The following is a 16,287-nucleotide window of genomic DNA, read 5'->3' on the forward strand; positions in this document are numbered from 1 at the left end:
TATGGATTGTGGTGTAATCCTTCTCAGGATTTTGAAAAAAACCTTCTCAGAATTCTGGAGGAATCCCTCTTAGGATGGTGAAAGAATCCCTCTCAGAATTTTTGAGGAATCCCTCTCAGGATTCTGGTCTAATCTCTCTCAGGATTCTGGTCTAATCCCTCTCAGGATTCTGGAGGAATTCCTGTCAGGATTCTGGAGGAAACCCTCTCCGAATTTTAGAGGACTTCTTTTCAGGACTCTAGAGGAATCACTCTCAGCAGCATTCTGGAGGAATCCCTCTCAGGTTTTTGGAGGAATCACTCTCAGGATTCTGGAGGAATCCCTCTTAGGATTCTGAAGACATCCTTCCCAGGATGTTGAAGCAATTTCTTTCAGGATTCTTGAGGAACTGCTGTCAGGATGATTTAAGAAGACTCGCTCTTAGGGTTCTAAAAGAATCCCTCTAAGCGATCAGGAGGAATCTCTCTCAGAATTCTGAAGAATCCCTCTCAGGATTCTGGACTAACGATTCTGAAGAATGCCTCTCATGGTTCTGGGAGAACCCCTTTCAGGATGGTAAATAAAACCCTCTCAAAATTCTGGAGGAATCCCTCTCAGGATTCTAAACGAATCCATCTCAGGATTCTGGACGTATCCATCTCAGGATTCTCAAGGAATTTCTCTCAGCATTCTGGAGGAATCCTTTTCAGGACTCTAGAAGAATCATTCTCAGCAGAATTCTAGGTTCTGGGTTCCAGGGTTCTGCGAAAAATCCATCTCAGGACGCTGGAGAAATTACTCTCAGGATGTTGGTGAAATTTCTCTCAGGATTCTGGAGGAACTCCTCTCAGGATTCAGGAAGAATCACTATTAGGATTCAGGAGGAATCACTGTTAGGATTCTGGATGAATCCCTCTCAGGATTCTCGAGAAATTCCTCTCAGGATTGATGATTGATGATTGATTAATTTAGCTATATTCTAGAGACTTTCAGCCCTTGGCTGGATTCTGAAGGAAACCATTCCAGGATTCTGGGGGAATCTCTCTCAAGATGCTGAAAGAATCCCTTTCGGAATTCTGGAGGAATCCCTCTCATGGTTGTGGACTAATCCCTCTCGGGATTCTGGAGGGATCCTTTTCAGGACTCTAGAGGAATCACTCTCAGGATTCAGGAGGAATCCCACTATTCTAGTCTAATCCCTCTCAGGATGCTGAAGCAATCTCTCTCACAGAATTCTGGAAGAATCCTTCTAAGGATTCTGGATTAATCCCTCTCGCACGATTCTGGAAGAATGTCTCTCAGAATTCTGAAGAATTCCTCAGATGGTTCTGGGGGAACCCCTCTCAGGATGGTGAAAGAAACCTTCTCGAAATTCTTGAGGAATCCCTCTCAGGATTCTGGACGAATCCATCTCAGGATTCTCGACCAATTTCTCTCAGGATTCTGGAGGAATTCTTTTCAGGACTCTAGAGGAATCACTCTCAGCAGGATTGTGGGGGAATCCCTTCCAGGATTCTGAAGAAATCCCTCTCAGGACGTTGGAGAAATTTTTCTCAGAATGCTGGTGAAATTTCTCTCAGGATTCTGGTGGAACTCCCCTTAGGGTTCAGGAAGAATCACTATTAGGATTCTGGAAGAATCCCTCAAAGGATTCTGGAAGAATTCCTCATAGGATTCTGGAGAAATCCCTCTAAGGATTCTGGTGGAATCCCTCTCAAGATTCTTAAGGAAACCTTCTCAGAATTCTGAGGGAATCTCTCTCAGGATGCTGAAGGAATCTCTTACATAATTCTGGAGGAATCCTTCCCAGGGTTCTGGACTAATCCCTCTCAGGATTCTGGAGGGATCACTCTCAACAAGATTCTGGAGGAATCCCTCTCTCAGGATTTAGGAAGAATCGCTCCTAGGATTCTGGGAGAATTGAAAAACAATAACAATTATAGGGTATTTTATTTCGGTTTCCTTATTAAGCATGTAGCTCTCATTTTCATTCTACGTAATACAAATAATTAAAGCGCTGTTTGTTTTGTTTTTATTTTTTGCCTTTCTCGTACACTAAGTGTACTGGAAAGGCTATATGTTCACTCCAAAAATGACTTGATAGAAGGCCCGGAGGGTCGAGTCACATATACCAATCAACTCAGCTCGACGAATTGAGGTGATGTATGTGTGTGTGTATGTGTGTGTGTGTGAGTATGTGTGTGTACAAAAAAAACTCACATCATTCTTTGGCAGTAAACCTCAACCGATTTTAATGACCGACGGTTCATTCGACGCGGAATCTGGTCCCATTGTTTCCTATTGAAAATGGTTCGGATCGGTTCAGCCGTTCCGGAGTTATGGCAATTTAGGTGTTCCGGACAGGTACCCCAGGAAGGGGCCAGATATGAAAATGCTACAAAACCATGCATGCGACACATCAGACCGCGGCTTTTTCGATATCCTGATGAACGGTAAGCAGAAAAATAGTCTCAAGCCATATCTGAACCGGTAGTGTTCCGGAATCGGTTCCGGATGTCCCGCCGGAAGTTGCAAAATATAAAAGTGAGCCAAATCCATCCATGCGACACATCAAATAGAGACTTTTACGATAACCTAATGAACAGTGAACAGGAAAGTAGCCTTAGATCCAGCAGATACTACCGGTAGTGTTCCGGAACCGGTTCCGGGTGCCCCACCGGAAGTGGCAAAATATGCAAGTGAACGAAATCCGTGCATGCGACACATCAAATCGCGTCTCTTTAGATAACCTGATGAACGGTTATCAAGAAAATGGTTTCAGACCATATTTGGGAAAATCAGTAGTATTCCGGAACCGGCTTTTACGATAACCTGATGAACAGTGAGCTGGAAACTAGCCTTAGATCCAGCAGATACTATCGGTACTGTTCCGGAACCGGATCCGGGTGCCCCGCCGGAAGTGGTCAATTATAGAAGTGAACCAAACCCATGCATGCGACACATCAAATAGCGGTTTTTTCGATAACCTGATGAACGGTAAGCAGAAAAATGGCCTTAGATTACAGCAGAGACTACCGATAGTGTTTCGGAACCAGTTCCGGATGTACCGCCGGAAGTGGTCATGTATGAAAGTTAACCAAACCCATGCTTACAACACATCAAATCGCGGCTCTTTAGATAACCTAATGAACAGTTAGCAAGAAAATGGTTTCAGGCCATTTTTGGGACAACCAATAGTGTTCCGGAATCGATTCCGGGTGTCCCGCCGGAAGTTGTGAAATGAAGATGAGAGCCAAATCCATGAATGCGACCCATTATTTCGCGGCTTTTTTTGATAACCTGATGAACGGTTTGGAAGAACACAGCCTTTGATCACATCAGAGACTACCGGTAGTATTCCAAAACCAGTTCCGGTAGTCCCGCTAGAATTGGTCAAATGTTAAAATAAACCAAACTCATGTATGTGACACATCACTTCGATTACCTGATGAATAGTAAGTGGGAAAATAACATCAGACTATAGCTGAACCGGCAGTGTTCCGAAATCGGATACAGGTGTTCCGCCGGAACTGGCCGAACACAAAAGTGAACCAAACCCATGCATGTGACACATCAAATCACGGCTTTTTCAATATCCTGATGAATGGTTTACAAGAAAATAGCCTCAGATCACATTAGATACTACCGGTAGTGTTCCAGAACCGGTTGTGTATGTCCCGCCAGAATGACCAAAATGTAAAATATATCAAATCTATGCATGCGACACATCAATTCGCGGCTATTCAGAAAACCTATTGAACAGTTAGCAAAAAACCAATAGTAATGTGCATAATATATAGTAATATAGTAAAAATAATCTTGACAAAACTGACAAAATCTTAACAAAACTGAAGCAGGTTCATCAAATCAGTAGGATCGGGGTTGCATGGGAAAATTTGAATTTAATTGCTTCAACCTCGAACAAAGTTTTCCAATCCCTTTTGAGTCTAAGATAACTGCGCAAAATTTTGATCCGACTGGATGCACCTCGCACTCTGTGATATGGTTCTAATTTGAATTGGATTTAGTATGAAAAAATTCACATGCTTACATTTTTTTAGTCAAATTTTTTGAATCTAGTAACCAATGATAATACAATATAGCCTAAAGTTTGCAGGATAAAAATGTATAGAAGACTGTAAAGTGATTTTTAATTGTGAAAAAAGTTACATTTCAACTTATTATTATCGTCTTGGTATTGATCAGCCTTCAGTAATAGTAATAGTGGTGAAGCAGTCAACTAAGAGGTCTGATATTTTCCAGCTCTGCCTGTTGGCTATGGGGCCAACTGCGCTGGTACTGAAGGGATTGTTTTCCGCGATTATAATCACCGTCAATAAAAACACAGGAGTCTCGGTGTAGTAAACGGTAGATTATAATATTCCTGAGAAATAGCAATTGTATATATATGTTAAGTTAGTTTTAGTCTTTAAATTCACATTGATAGTATGTTTTTTAAGCATTTGAGTGTCTTGTGTGTCCATGCATGATTTCTGTCTGTACAATGTATGTTATCTGTCGACTTACGTTTAGTCCCCTATAGTCGGATCGTACACTTCGATGTCTGTCAAGTCAGCAATTCCGTGACTGTATAATTCAATAGTTTAGATTAGAAAATAAGATAGCTATTGTAAAGAAATTTCATTGCATGTCTTCTTACCAAATTAGTTTTAGTTGTTGAAATTAGTTCGAACTATGCAGATAGGATAAGCTTTCATAGCACACCATTTTCTAGCTAGATTTAAGGACAATTCAATTAGATTTAAGTTAATTTAAATAATCATACTTTTACCTAGCCAGACGTTAAGAATTAGAACCTAAATTTATGATTAGAACCAATAGCTGTAAGCACTATATCAATAATTGTTACACCACTGATCACTTTTGGGAGTTAAGCTAAGTTGTTTGTTTTGTTTTAATCCTCTTTCTACCTACATTTGACAGTCATTGTTGTTACCTGTCGTAGTGAGTGTGCGATAGTGTTCGGTGTTCAAGGTAGATTAGGAATAAGGTGCGGTGGCGGCGATAGCCTCGCCAACACTGCCTGTACATTGAACATAACGTCGGAATATGTGCAATCAATAAGTTTCCTAACTCGATGATGGCTTGGATAAAATTCTGGCTTTTATAAATAAAGTATTCACAGGATTCAGGACTACGACTTAGGTCGACAGAAAGATCAGGAGTACATATTTGACGAGAAAGGCACTATCACCACTAGGTGGATAAATCCGGGTTTTTTTGTTAGAAGTAAGCACGCATGAAAACAAAAAGAACGATGCCGTAATCGCCTGTTTTCGAACAGGATGAATTTGAGAACGTGAGATTACTTAAGGCACTCATACCCAACAAAACTGTTACGCAGGATTGACCTTAATTAACCCAAGTAACATTTTACGTTTTGTTCGGCTCTATAAGAGATCTTCATGACCTATTTCATAAAACATATGAAAAAAACTGATTTATGCATCAAAACCTCTTGATGATCTCTTTAAGAGCATCTTCCGGCTAAGTGAATCACTCTCGGAGAGGTTTTGCAAACCGCATTAAGAGTAGCATTGAAACCATTTTAAAACCTAGTTGATTTTTTTTCATTCTCGAAAAGAGGTACTCAAAGGGCAAAGTTTTGGAATACCAATCCGTGTGGTCAATTATGATTTCTAAGTAACTCAATGTACACATGTACAGCAGGATAAATGTGAAATAAGACAAAAATCAGCAGCTCAGGAGAGATTTGAACTCACAACCATTGCTCGCTAGACGAGAGCTCTGAAAGAGCATGAGGACGTTCAGAAGTAACCATAAATCCTTTAGAGTTAGGGTGACACATTTTAGCTGGGAACAGTTCAAACAGAGTACATACTAGTCACGGTGTGTCTGGTAGAACAAATTTATTACAAAAAATGGGCATCGCTAATTTTTACGCTACGTGAAAGTTGACGCTACCAGCTTTCATTCAAGCCCAACATCGAAATATTCCATCGGGGGAACTTTTTCATACAAAAATTGGGTATGTTTCTTAAGTAGAAATAGGGATTAATTTGGAACCGTGCATTTTGTATGGGGAAAAACAGTATTCTGAAAAAGTTGTTCGGTATCCCTCGGTGGATTTTTTTGAGGGACCCTGCAAATGAAAGCTGAAAGCCTCTATTTTTGAATAGCGAAAAGTTTGACGATGCCTATTTTTTTGTCATAAACTTTTCCCATACACACGCCGTGTAGTACATGCGAAACCGACAGAATTTTCCAAAGAGGAAGATGTATGTATGCCTAAAATGTTACACCGTTCTTTGCCTTTATATAGGTTTGTATACTCTTGAGATGAAATACTGCGTCTGAAATTTCATTTTTTTTTTTTCATAGACCATTACCTTCAATCCATGAGATGGGTCACTGGAACTCCTATGGAACGTCTGGAAATAAAATTCAAAACGAAAATGCAACACCATGTATAAATTATCTCCTTCAAAATTAGATACCTAATCGATTCGTTCCGGTGAAAACATACATATCAGTGCAATCGGATCAACCCATCGCGTGCAACGGCTTCCGACCGCAGTAGATTACTGTCCAATCGGTGCAAGTTGATAACACAAACTGCGCTTCGGTTTGGTATGTACAGTGTAAAAATAGGTGAACCCGATAAGACACACCCAACCTAATAAGCAACGATGCACCCTCATAAAACGATCAAGTGCTTTCCCACGAGTCCATTTAAATTCCTCGAGCAAAGAACTCTCGCGTTCGTTCTTCTGCTCCAAAGTTTACTAAACAGTGCTGTGAAAGAATAATGTGTTTAGGTGAAATTGCGGCGGGCGGCACGCGCTCCTACAAACAACACCTTCAACTGAATCTATAGGAGATGATGCTTCAAAACTTACCAGTGGAGAAAATGAAGAGCTTAAAAAGTCCGTATTGGAGCACTCTGCCCTACACCGTAAAAATAGACAAAGTAGCGTTTTTTTTTCTCGTTCGAGGTTTGCCGCACGCGTGGTTAGATAGGTGCGACTGTTTCTGTCGAGTCACTCTACACTTCACGCGTACTCGGACGAATATTGAAAAATTAACGATAGCACAATACCAAAACAACAGAGGCTCTTCTTAGACGGTGATGCTTCGATGATATAGAACAAGCTTTGGAGAAAGTCCATCCCATCTCCCAGCAGCAGCACCGGGAAGAATGGACCGACAAAAGAAAGTTTTGGCATGGATCTTCGGCACAGTTAGCGAACGAATTTCCATTAGAGCCTGCCAAAAAAAAAACCGTAAAATTTACGAGATTAGCCAGGCGCAGAGAGTAACCGGAGCACACGCAGCACTGATTAATTTTTGGTTATTATTTCGGTATCATCAGGCGCTGAAATTGAAAACGAACGGCTCGCTCGCGCGCGCATAAGTAGGCAAAAGATTCAATTTTTGGCGAGAGTGAGGAGTAGGTATTCAAAACGCTCGTGGGGGAAGCATCAGTAAAACCGGGATTTGGGTTTGGGTAATGGATTGCAGTCCATCTACATACAAATGCAGCGAGTGAGACAGGACGGATGATTGCAAAAGCTTAAAACAATACTAGTAATGATTGCATTAGGCTTAGGCGAGGTGAAGCTGATCATCATTAGCGGTAGCTTTCAGTTCAATCATCCTTGAAAACGAGTTTCGAGTAAAAGGGCTATGAAGCAAAGTCGAATTACGCTTTCAATTACTCACTTGAACGACCTGCTATGGCACATCAGGTGGCCTCAGGTGACTTATTCTAAGCGGGACATGTGGCTAACAATTTTCCGAAGTTCAGTGTAAAATATACTATGGTTCTGGAGATGTAGAACAATAAAGTTCGATTCGAGTAGAACTTATTCAAATTAAATAGATGTTTCTTAAGGATGGAAAAAATGCTTATTCAGCACTTTTATTCTATTGGATTTACCAAAATGTTGGCCAAAATGTTTGGAAAAGGCAGCTTTTTCTCTCTCTCACAAAAAAGTTCAACATGCTGTAACTTTTCAAAAAGTGCATAAAATTCTCATATATGCAACATTGATAAAAGTTTAAGCTCGATTGGTTAATCTTTCGCGTAGCTTGAACCGTTCTCGTGAAAGACTATTTTTTAGACAACTAACTTTTGAACTGGCATATCTCAGAAACCAGTGCACCAAATTTAATGAAATTTTGAATGTTTAACAATATATTCAGGCTTGTAAAGCTTCTAACACACAGGTACTTTTTGAACGTTGGAAAAAGTTATGATGCATTGACACTTTTCGGATCATTCTCGAAAAAAGGTAGTCTTTTTTACATCAATGTCATTAAATAGTTTTTGTATCCACAGATTTCCTCTTTTTGTTCTCAAGATATCTATGATAAGATATGTTAGGGCCTAACAGAGAACACATTTAGTATTTTTGTGTGGTATTGTAAATTTGGCTTATTTTCCTCTGAGTAAATATTACATTACTTAACGTCGTATCATGTACAGTAAAACCTCCATGAGTCGATATTGAAGGGACCATCGACTCAAGGAAATATAGAGTAGTGGAACAGAAATCCTTTGGGACGCTTTTTGGGGAGACCATCATAGTAACCCAGAAATTATTTTTCAGTATGGAAAAATTTACCTCCATGAGTCGATATCGAGTCAAGGAACATCGACTCATGGAGGTTCGACTGTATCAGTACATTGTTTATAAACGTTAACCATTTCATTCAATTCAATTCACTGGTTTTCGAGATATGACAGTTCAAAAAAGTAGTGTTTTACGAGAAAGGTTTTAGCTTCGTGAAAGATTAACCAATCAAGCTCGAACTTGTATCAATGATGCACGTATAATAGGTTGACAAACGGTCAAAATTTGAGAATTTAAAAAAGTTGCCTGTCCCAAATATTTTGGACACCCCCTGTATATAATCATATAATCAAATATAATTTTTCAGTATCCAACGAATGATTGCAAAACTTTTAAGTATCTTTTTATTTTTTTTTATAATAACCTTATTAAAACCTTTAAAATGAATTACAATTGTATTGTGAAGGAATCCCTAGGGCAGCTTCCATAGGAATCCTTTCAGAAAATCCCCGAATGGATCTCACAGAGTTTGGAGAAATTTTTGAAGAAATACCATGTAGATTTTTTGAAAGAAATTCAAATATTCAAATTAAAAAAAAAAAAATCTGGAGCAATGCTTAAGAAAGTAAGAAAAAATCTAGAAAAGTTCCAAAAAAAAGGGTAATTCTCTGAAGGATTTTCTTAAAAAAATTTCTGGATAATTTTTGCAGAAATATTACACAACTTTCATACATATTTTTTTGTGAAACTTCTGAAAGAATCCCCAGTGGAATTTGTGGAGAAATTGGAAGTTGCTATGGGGATTTCTGGTGAAATGCTTGAGAGAATTACACATTTTAAAGTTTTTGAAGAACTTTCGTTTTTTTTTTCAAACTCTGGAATAGTTTCTGAAGGCATCGCTGGAAGTATTTATAAAGAAATCTCTGGAGAAATTTCTGTATAAATGTCTAAAAAAAATCCAAAGGATTCTCTGAACGAATTTTTGAAAGAATCCCTGGAGGAAGTTCTGCTCAAATTCATGAATTTTTTTTTTGAAAAAATGGCGGAATTTAAGAATAAATCATGCAAAATGCTTTAAAAGAAATCTTTGTGGAATTTGTAGAATATGAGGAATTTCTAAACAAATCCCTGTAGCAAATTTCCGAATGAATCCATGAAAGATTTTTTTTTTGAAAAAAAAATCCGCGAGGGAATAGGTTCTGCATGGAATCCCTAACGAAATTTCTGAATAAAAATCCAGAGGAAATTTGAGATCATTTGTGAAACAATCTCTCGAAGTTTTCTTCGAAGACCGTCGTAATAAAGTTGAAAATTTTGGGTTCACTTACTTTTATTTTATACTACTCGTACAGAAAGATCATTCAGCAAATCAGCACAACCGGTAATCACGCTCTATTAAGTGCTTGTCGCGAATCTCTAAATTTCCGAAGGAACTCCTTGTGAAATTTCAGAAAAAATCCCAAGTATTCCTCAGAAATTCCTCCAGCTTATCCTTCACAAAATCTTCCAAAATATTTTTGGGGAATGAACATTCTCCAGGTTTTTTTTTTTCTTAAATACTTCCTCGGGTTTCTTGTGAAAGTTTCTTAGAACATTTTCAATAGATGGGTTCGGAATTTCGTTCGTAATTTTCGTTAGAGAACTCTCCAGAGTTTTCATCATAATTTCCTCTCGAAAATCTTTCATGGTCTTTCTTAAAAAAATCATCCACGGACTCTTTCAAAAATGCCTTCGGCGATTCTTTAATAAAATCAAAGGTTCTACCAGAAATTTTTACAAAGATCGCTTGAAAAGTTTCCGCTAAAAAGTTTCCACAGACTTCAGAGATTCATACAAAGATTCTTTTAATAATTCTTCCAGAGATTCTTTTCAAAGTTTCACTGCAGATTCCTTCAAAAATTGGTCCGTGGTTTCCAAGTCCAAGAAAATCTTCTATGAATTTCTTCCAAAATTAATCCATGGAATCCTTCAGTAATCACTCCAGTAATTCGGCTTTACAATCTATCGAGAGTAGTTTTAAAAGCTCCTTCGGATTTTTTTTCGATTTTTTTTCAGGGATTTATAAATAAAATCCAGGGCTTCCTTCAGATATTCCCTGATATTTTTTCCAGAAAATTCTGCAACTTTTCTTTGAATCTTCACCATGAATAACTTTAAAATTCTTGCATTGACGATTTCTCCAAGAGTTCCTTCAACATTTTCAATAGTTTTTTTTCGAATTCCTTCAAATAATGAAATTCATCCAGCATTTGCTCTAAAAATTATAATAATAATAATTTCTCGACGGATTTTTAAAGAAATTTATTCTAAAATATGTCCAAATAATTTCAAGAAATTCCTTTAGAAATGCCTCAAGAGTTTTTTTCTAGGGATCTTTGCTGTCTTTTATCTATGCGTTTCTCCAGGATTCCCGCATGTTGTTTTTTAAGAAATTCGTACACAGATTTCTCCATTAATACTTCCAGAAAATCCTGCAAGAATGTTATTAAAGGATTTATCCATGAATTTTTCTACAGATCCCTAATTTTTTTGTAGGAATTCTACCATAGGTTCCCCGAGAAGCTCTTAAGAAATCTTGCTAGTATTCTTTCAAGAATTTTTCTGGGATTTCCTCCGATATCTTTCCAGAGAGTCAGTCAAAAGTGCTTCATAGGATTTCTACAGGCATTCTACTGAAGATTTCTTCGTAAATTTTTTCAGGGTTTTCTTCATAAATTTCTGCTGAGATTCTTCATAAAATTCGCTTGAGAAAATATTTTTATCTCCAGAGATTTCTTGGAAATTTTGAGCTTTTTTGGGGAATTTCAACAAAGTATTTCTTTAAAAATTCCATGGATTTTTCAGGAGTTTTTCAAAAAAAAAAAATTTTTACAAATCCCACGTGGATTGCTTCGAAAATTTATTCCAATGTTTCTCCAAAAATCTTTGAAAAATTTCATCGGTGATTCCTGTGGAAATTCCTACAGAGATCCCTGCAAAATTTGTACACTATTTCTTCTTATTAATTCTCTCAGAAAATAACACAAAAAATACTAAAGGATTCTTTAAGGAATCCCTAGAATAAATTTCTATCAAAACCCTGGATGATTGTTTCAGGAAATCCTTCTATAAACTCTTGGAGATTACCTTTGAAACTCGAAGATGAAATTCTTGGAAAGGAATTCCAGAATCAAAATTCTTAAAGCAATTTATGGAGTTATCTCATGATCAAATCCTGCATGAATGCCTAGGAGAACCGCTAAAGAAACACCTTAAGATACCTTCTTACTTTTTTTTTTTGAAAAAATCTGGATAGACTGCTGGAAATAATTCCAAGGACAAAATGCTTGAGAAATTTCTGGAGGGATTTCCAGAAAATCCGTAAAAAAATGCTAAAAAAATTGAAGAACGACTGAGGAAATAACAGAAAGGAATTTTTGAAGGAATCTTTGAAATAACTTGGGCTTGAAAACCCTCTGAAGGTATTCATAGAACAATTGTCGACTCCTTAAAAAATTCAAATGAATAGATTCTGAAGTAAGTGTTGAAGCAAATATTGAGAGAATCTGTGGAAAAAAGATCTGAATTAAGCCAGAGAAATACCTGGAGAAATACATTGATGAACTTTCAGAGAAATCCCTAGAGGGACTTCTAGAAGAATCTTTTAAGAATTTCTAAAGAAGATTCTAAATAAATGATCGAGAAAATCCCTGAGAAAAATGGAGTAGTAATAGAAGCTTTGATTCCTGAAAAGTTCTTGAGAATCTGAATTCTAAAGGAAAACCTTAGAGGAATTTCTGAAAGAATCGCCGAATCTTTGTGAAAAAAAAAATCTCCTGGAATTGCATCTTTGGTAGGAACGTTTGGAGGATTTCCTGGAGAAAGCCCTAACCCCCGGAGAAATTCTTAGAAGAAATTTCGGAGAAATCCCATAGAAAAACTTCTTGAAATATTTCGGTAATAATTTTGAAGGATACAAGTATGAATTTATGTAACAATTCTTGAAGAAATTTGCTATAAACCCCTTAAGGCATCCCAGGAGGAATTTCGAAAAGAATTTCTGAGGAAACCCATGGTCCACATTTAATATTAATCCCTTGAGAAACTTTTGTAGAAGTCCCAGGAGAATTCCTGGGGTAATTTTTGATAGAATCTCTGAATGAATCCCTGGAGAAATTTTCAAAGAAATCCATGGACAGATATGCGTTTTGAATCGATACTAAGAGGAATCTTTAGATGAATTCTTAATTAATTCCTGCTAAGAAATTCTAAGAGAATCTTCTTTCTGTAAACATTTCAGAAAATTTAATCAAAACCTATTATTTTGCTACTGGAATGTTCTGGAATGTTAATCAAAACCTAGAAAAGTCCTCAAATGAATTTCTGGCGGTGACCCTGAAGATAATCCTGGAGAATTTTCTAGAAATTTCAAACAATTCTTACAAAACTCATACAAGGAATTCCAGCAAGATTTCCTTTCCGTGATAATTACAGAAAAAATCGTGAAATAATAATGCATTCTTTTGATCGGAATAAAACCCCTTAAGGAGTCCCAGGAGGAATTTCGAAAGGATTTTCTGAGGAACCCCGCGGTCCACATTCAATATTAATCTTTGAGGAGTTCCATGGGAAACTTCTGTAAAAGTTCCAGGAGAATTCCTGGGGAATGTTTGAAAGAATCTCTGGATGAATCCCTGGAGAAATTTTCAAATTCTTAACGAGATGCAACAGTAATTTTTCTGGGGCATACCATTATAGGGGCGCTGAAATTTGGAATGCTTGAGTAACCAGCTCTGTTTTTTACCTGACAGCACTGATCTCGTGAAATCTGTTACTGTCTGAAATGATTCCTACAAGATAAGACTTAACAAAAACTTGAAAATTATAAAACACAGAATGTTGATTGATTGGAAAATGTAGAGACAAAAATTTGAAAAAAGTAGCGTTAGCTTTCTTCTTCGCAGAATCGTTACCTTTTCTGTGTGTTCAATTGGTTAAAGCGCCGGTCTAGCGAATACGAATCCCATGGCCCGTGAACTCAGCTTGGAAACCTTTGAGCTTCACATCACCACTTTATTGAAATTAGTGTCCCAGCTTCGGAACAACTGAATTTCGCAGCGCCACTATGTTGTGGTGAGTGCTTCTTGAGGCGCAGAATTAAAAAACAATATTTTTCACTTTCTAATAGCACTTGAGAAATTAGCATGGCCCGTTGCCTCTTTTTGGGAACCACTGATCTATGCAACACCACTTTATTGTAATACATGTAATGTACATGTTCCTTGAGACGCAGAATTCGAAAAAAATAACTCTCCCTCTCCTAGAACTTTCAGAGCTTGAGAAGTTTGCGTGGCCCGTCACTCAAAATTGAAAACCGCTAAGTTTTGCAACACTGCTGGTGATAGTGCTCCTTGCAGTGCTGAAAAATGCATTTCGTCATATCCAAATTCAATCACCTACAGCTCATGTTAGAAGCTTAACCTAAGAATATGGCATATGAAAAACTTGTGCGGCTAAATCAGTTCTGTAAGAAAGTCACGGAAAAACCGCTATTTTTCGAATATTTAAGGTAAATGTCACGGACTACCTTCGAAAAATGCCAATGATATTCACGGTGAATATCATTTGGCATTTTTCAAAGGTAGTCCGTGACATTTACCTTAAATATTCGAAAAATAGCGGTTTTTCCGTGACTTTCGTACAGAACTGGTTTAGCCGCACAAGTTTTCCACATACCATATTCTTAGGATTAGCTTCTAAAATGAGCTGTAGGTGGTTGAATTTAGAAATGACGAAATTGAATTTTCAGCACTGGCTCTTTGAGACGATCAATTTGGGAAACAACTTCAAATTTCTTTTTATTTATATGCATCACATTGTTAGTTGTTTACCAATAGTACCTAGATCCCCAATTCACGCCTAAGGAGCGTTAATTGGGGGAGCGCTATTTGGGAATTGGTGTCCGGCCATTTGACCGAATGCCAATTGACCGAAAGAGTCATTTGGCCGAAAGAGTCATTTGGTCGAAAGGGTCATTTGGCCGAATGCCGTTTGGCCGAATCGTGCTCGAAAGAATTCAGAAAAAGTTTCTGACATTCTAACTGCCAATATGATCATCAAGAATATTTCCTTCTTTTAATCATAGGCTATTCTTTCTAGTTTTTACATTCAGGGATAAGTTGGCGTTAAAACTACCTATATTTTATCAAAGATTTTTCCTTCTATGACTCATAGGCTGTTCTTTCAAGTTATCCTGAGGCTGGGAACAGTGGTATGGTCGCTTAAGTACATCATTCATTTTTTCGGCCAAAACGGTATTCGGCCAAAAGGGCAATCGGCCAAATGACCCTTTCGGCCAAGTGGCGATCGGCCAAACAGCATTCGGCCAAACCTTGGGGATTAGTGCTTAAAGGAGGGGGGGGGGCTTAAACTGGCGCAAATAAAGTGAGCGTAAATTGGAGTTTTAGTGTTGTACAGAACTAAGTAGTCATCTGGAATCTTCGATCTAATTTTCTCAATTCAGCATTCAGTTGCTTTCACCAACTTTGCTCGAAATGTGTTCAAACCTGACCGGATGGGAAATGCAAAACAAGCAAATCCGGCACCCACTGTCGGTCGCCCACCATGTGGGTGCGCAACTAGAGACGAGTTATTTTTGAAATTTGCTTTATTTCGGGAGAGACCCATTTCGCGTAACACGGCATCGGCATCAGAGTCTTCTATTTACATTGAGCCAGCAGCCAGCCGCGCAAACAAATCAGCCACCCCGAAGATTTGATCGCTCATCGACCATCTAACGACGGCGACGACGATGCCGTGAGACCGTCTCGTTGGCGTGCGGCGTACGGCGCGTGAGATCGACCAAAGCAGGGTGAAGCATTTTCGCTACTTTCGGCGGCAAATTTGAATAGAGGCAAATGAGCGCGGCTTATTTTGAAAGCCTTAAGATGGCACGGCGGTGAGACGGTAGTTTACAGAAAAATATGCCACCCGACTCAATGATGATTACCCACGGGATCAATGGGGGGAAAACTTGCGTGCCAGTCGTTTCAAAGTGGAAAGTTGTGCCGAGTGGTGTTCCATGGGAGATGGCGATGTCTGGGGCGATGTAGACCGAGGTCTTAGTGGATAATCTAATTATGTCGGGTTTCTTTTTGCGGAACAATAGGTCAAGTTGAGAGAAAGAAGTCAATTGAGCAGAGCAAAATGATTCCATTTAGGGGGATTAGGGGCATAATGGACACCCTAAGCAAATGAGTATGTTAGACCCGTAAAACTGAGTAAAACTTAACATATTATCAGTTGACTTTCAACTTTAACTTGTTTCCTACGTATTTCAATAATTTACAGCAGGTAGAATGTCTGTATTGTGAAGAAATAATGAATAGTAAACCGTGTGTTTTTCAGGGCTAGCAGGAAAGGTACGGGGCGAAATGGACACCCATCGGGGCATAATGGACACCCCTGCATATTTTATGCTTATTCTTTGGTTACATCGACCAGTTAAGTAATTTGCCTACGGAGATCAATACCACAGATATAATACTCCATCTTAGACAAGTTTTCATAACATCAAAGTTAATTAAATAAACTTTAGACTAAAATAATCGAATTGATTTAATCCAAACTCTCTAAAACGCCTAAAAGTATGCAATGCGCGTGCATCCATTCGCAATTGCCAGTGTTCATTTCGCCCCGAATCGACTACAACATTAAAAATGCTATTTTAAGTAAATTCTGATCAAAAATAAAATATTTCATCCATTGCTAA

The 16,287-nt window shown here is 38.2% G+C and overlaps 1 long non-coding RNA gene across 1 annotated transcript; it reads right to left on the reverse strand.

Annotated features, from left to right (window-relative positions):
• Positions 1 to 4,332: 4,332 nt before the first annotated feature.
• Positions 4,333 to 6,304, reverse strand: LOC134289819 (uncharacterized). Its single transcript, XR_009998694.1, has 2 exons — positions 4,772 to 6,304; positions 4,333 to 4,714 (listed from the first exon to the last, which is right to left on the reverse strand). It is a non-coding gene; the product is annotated as an uncharacterized LOC134289819 (long non-coding RNA).
• Between the last annotated feature and the right edge of the window lie 9,983 nt (positions 6,305 to 16,287).

This window comes from Aedes albopictus, chromosome 3 (assembly GCF_035046485.1).
Source record: "Aedes albopictus strain Foshan chromosome 3, AalbF5, whole genome shotgun sequence".
Lineage (NCBI taxonomy): Eukaryota > Metazoa > Arthropoda > Insecta > Diptera > Culicidae > Aedes > Aedes albopictus.